A 4,680-nucleotide genomic window follows, 5' to 3' on the forward strand; every position below is an offset into this window, starting at 1 on the left:
AATACCCTATTCTTCAGTCAATGCAATCACTGTTCAATCATTTGTTCCCCTCTCTCTCGTTTTACTTTTACAGATCCATCATGGGAGGAGTGCTGAGATTGGAAGGAGCTGGAATGATGGGGAGGAGTCGATCGAAGAACCGACTCCTGTTGGACCAGCATGGGGGTTGGAACGATGGGAAGGAATCCATTGAAGAACCCATCAAAGAACCGAAGAGGGGTTTGTGGGATTTTGGGTTAAAATGCGGGATAGTTGAGAAAATAATTGCCTCTACTTCTAATGAAATTAAGGAACTAAGTTTTGGCAATTTCTTTCTTACTATTTACAGTAAACAATAATTAAAGCTATAAGCCAATCAACAGCCACCTTGGATCTCACCATCACACGTGCACCATTGGATAACTGACTGCCCTTCATGCACTTGTGTCTCTCTGATGGATAACTGAGGGATATATGTTGAGATTCCTCTCCTGCTAGGACCTGACAAGGAGTCAATGAGAAAGAAGTATCGTAAGAGTATATTCGTATTATGAGAATAGTAAATGTCAACGGCCTCTAGGGTCAGAGCATCCGTTATATAAAAGGATGACAAGCGTCAATGTTTCAGGCAGGCAAGAACAACCAATCTATTTCCCCAAGTTATTCTATCATCTAAACATATGTTTACGCAATACAAAGAGCATATTTTGCTTCACCGAATTTGCGAACCGATATTTCAGATAATCCAGGTCTAATGCAATGAATGCCACAGCCAGCCCTTGAGTGATGTGTGCTTCCTCTACTCAATCGCAATTGTTTGTCTTTCAGCAACCGGTGGCAGCCTCCAGTTGAAGTGCTCCATTGTTTTGTTCTTCTACGGGCAACATGTGCGTTAGGGCCACTATCCCCTTTATGCGCACAAACAACAAGATGCATACACAACACGTCATATATAAAATTGCTCTCACCACAATAGCAAAATATCATGGATAATATTGTCATTCCCTGATGCTAAAATATATTTATTAATTTTTGAGAAGAATGGTGTGTATATTGATTAAGGAAACACATAGTCACAATCTTGTCTCACCCGATCCAACACGCAGGTTGGGACTGAGTGAAACATTACCCCACCGCACAGTGTTGGACGGCGTGTCCTGGTCGATGGTGAGCAGGATGGAGTAGTTGTCGCCGGAGTAGATGTCCATGTCGTCCACGACGAACGGCTCCACGTAGTTGCCGTCGGCCTCCACCACCGTCAGCTTGTGGTTCTGAAAAAAAAAACACAGCCGATTAAATAATGTCGCAAGCATCCGACATAGCTTCAGGACTCTGCACACTGCACAGTTTATACTGTTTTATCACGCGGGAATCAATTTGTCTCGGATTTTCTTACCCCATCCGCGAGGTGGTGCTGGAGATCCTGCGCCTGTAGGTTTTGCTGTGCTTGACGGGGAGGATCACTGGTGCGCAATGCCTGTTGCCGCTGGCGCCCGGCTGTGCGCCGCCGCAGAGCAGTTGAACTGCCCCCCTACCATTGATCAACAATGACTGCACTCTGCACAATCGCTGTTCTTGCTGGATTGCCTTCCACAACACATGCACACATGTGTTGTGTGCATACAAGAAAAAAGACGTACCGCTGTCAGCTGGTGCGGTGTGGCGCGGCCTTGGGCAGCGGCGCAGAGAGGTCCTTGACGCTGCTGGTGCCCTCCCGTCGAACACCCCTGTTGGTTTTATAGCACTAGATCGATTCACCAGGACTTGAAACACGTACGTGCAAGCTAGCTTTCCAAGCTGCCAAGCAGGTAGCTTGATTGATCCAGTAACTAGCTAGCAGTACGAGTACGTACGTACTGCTCTGCGACTTGCAGTAGCGTCTAGCACCAACATGATCAATTCGATCTTAGCAGGCGTAGCGATTTCTCTTGACCAGACGAACACGACGCAAATAGATGGATTGTAACAGGCTCGTCTCGAGCCTGATTCTTTATTGCTTTTTCTGATCGGTTGTTCTGATACAGATTACAGGGGTTGGTGCACTTATATACACGTACGACAGCCTAGTAGCTAACCGACTAGTACTAGCAAACCTACTCGGTTACTAATTGCACTACTACTCGGACACTACTATACGGCCGTGTTTAACTCAACATTCACCCCCTTAAACATGATGTGGTCCTCACTATCGACCTGGGTCCCAAATGCGACGACTACTACTTATAGGTAATATTCAGACAGCTTCTCCCCAAAATGTCCCCGGCAAGTTTTTACTCTTGAATAAACTTCTCGTCATGTCAACGACGGTTCGATTGCGCCTTTCAACAACACCGTTCTGCTGTGGCGTATAAGGTGCCGTGAGGAACCTTTTTATGCTAATCTTCTCGCAGTACTCATTGAACTTGTTCGACGTAAACTCTCCGCCGCGATCTGTCCGTAGAGCACAGACCTTCAGCTTGTGTTCCATCTCCATTGCAGTCTTCAACTTCTTTAAACGCTGCAAACGCCTCATCTTTAGATCGTAGGAGAACGACCCACATATATCTCGAGTAGTCATCTACCACAAGGAAGAAATACTTCTTTCCTCCGTGAGTTGCTGGGGTGATAGGGCCACATAGATCACCATGTAGCAACTCGAGTGCATCACTTGCACGATAGGTAGACTGAGCAGGGAACGGCCTGCGGTGCTGTTTTCCAACCAAGCACCCGTCACATACTCGATCAACATGGTCGATTAACGGCATCCCAGATAACCCCGACCAACAGGGCAGTGGTGATGAGAAGACCAGCGACTTCAGGCGTGTCCGGCGTGCTCACTAGCCGTGCCGGCTTGGTCACCATCATCGCGAGAGTGCATAGTTGGTGTTTGACGAAATGCATGAGCCAAAAGTAACTTTTACTCCATCTACACTACTATTAAACAAGAGAACTTCGTCAGGGCGGACGAAAACTCTGCCTATCCGCGCCCGCACACGCATCTGTTTAGTAAAAAAACGCAATTTATTTGAATCCTGGAAACTAACTAATCTCTATCTCAATTAGTGGGATTAGTATCCCATAATTTTCTCTCCTCCCTCACAACCGCTTGCTGCTCCTCCTCTACTCCTCCACGAATGCGAGCAGGGATCCCAGCCGCCGCCCTCCGCTCCTCTGCTGTCCCATGGGAACGACCGCAGATCGCCGTGGCCGCCGCCCGCTCCTCTTCTGCTACCCCACGGACACGAACGAGGGTCTCAGTCGCCATCCTCCGCTCCTCCTCTACTGCCACCCATACGGCGAGTACGTGCCGGTGCCGCCGTCGCCGCCTGCCGCCCTCCTCTGCTGCCCCATAGATGCGAGCGAGGGTCTCCGTCGCCACCGCCCGCCACCACTTCACCAGGTTGCGGCGCCGCCCCACCGATGAGCCCACGTGCGGCCGCCCGCCGCCCTCCCGCCTCCGGCGTCCCCGGTCCATCATCACAGCGACCAGGCCGCCCACTCGCTGAGCCCGCACGCGGTCGCTCGCGGCCCTACAACCTCCGGCGTCCCTGCTCCACCATCACAGCCACCAGGCCGCCCTTCCGCCTTGGGCGTCCCGCTCCACCATCACAGTGACGAGGCCTCCTATACATGAGTTCTTGTTAGTACGGTGATTTCCTCCATCTCCTCTCCATGCTTCTCCCGTTCCCTCTTCATAAGCTACTGCGGTCGACATCGACACAAGACCACCTTTTAAATCCTATATGTTGATTCCTAATAGCAGAACTAATTCATAGTTTGACTGCTCTCATGAACGTTGATGTCCATTAAACTATATTTTGCAAACTTCTTGTTCTCTAGAAATTCTGAATCTGCCAATTGTCAGCGTGATGTCGAAACCTTTCAGTGGCGAGCGGCTTGTATGGACTTTCGATTGTTTACAGGGTAACGGGAAGTCCGTTTTTTAGTTGAGACGATTATTAGGTGTTCTTTCAAATTCCCCAGACAAGTTGCTTTCTGAAATCTGAGTAGCGAGTCAATACTTATTTATGTGCCTTTACTTGATTTGCCTCCGTGTGTTTGGCCTTTTTTGTCAGGATCCCCGCCTGGAAAATTTGGAGTATGAATTCAGAGGTGAATAGGAGTATAGGACGAACTGTTGAAGGTCGATTTAGATTATCCTTGGTCCATAACTTCTAATTATTCCGCGGTCACATCGCTGATATTCCAGTTATCCTTCCTTAGAAATTTTATTTGCAAATTTCTGACTTTTATGGTAGTGGTACAGTTTCAATGGTTCGTTCAAGTGAGGATACTCAGACTATGATGAATTAACAAGATATGTTTTCCTGCTGATTCAATCTATTTTTTTGTTGATATCCTTGTGGTGTTTTTTCTGGTAGGGAGAGAAGGAGAAGAAAATTGTTGCGTACAAGTGAGAAGGCAAAATCGACTTTTTCTAAGATATCTTTTATGACATCATGGCACTGAACCATGAGTGAAGCAAAAATGTATACAACTGAGGGGTATAAGTATTTGGTTGCTGGACTAAACATTACATATTTAGTAACTATTTCAAAACATAAAATTTCATGATGAAGAAATCAGCTTGTCCATTTGCTTATATGGCTTGATTCTTTTCAATTTTACTGATAACGGAACTGTTTTTCTTCCGTGACATGAAGAAACAAGGGCATGTGTGAGACAGGAGAAGCAACGTATTTGACTCTCATCACGTTGAAA

At 47.3% G+C, this 4,680-nt stretch overlaps 1 long non-coding RNA gene across 1 annotated transcript; it reads right to left on the reverse strand.

Moving 5' to 3' along the window:
• Nucleotides 1-985: 985 nt before the first annotated feature.
• LOC123066871 (uncharacterized) lies at nucleotides 986-1,977 on the reverse strand. The gene is made up of 2 exons (XR_006431461.1): nucleotides 1,376-1,977; nucleotides 986-1,250 (listed from the first exon to the last, which is right to left on the reverse strand). It is a non-coding gene; the product is annotated as an uncharacterized lncRNA (long non-coding RNA).
• Between the last annotated feature and the right edge of the window lie 2,703 nt (nucleotides 1,978-4,680).

The sequence above is a fragment of the Triticum aestivum genome, chromosome 3B, assembly GCF_018294505.1.
Source record: "Triticum aestivum cultivar Chinese Spring chromosome 3B, IWGSC CS RefSeq v2.1, whole genome shotgun sequence".
NCBI lineage: Eukaryota > Viridiplantae > Streptophyta > Magnoliopsida > Poales > Poaceae > Triticum > Triticum aestivum.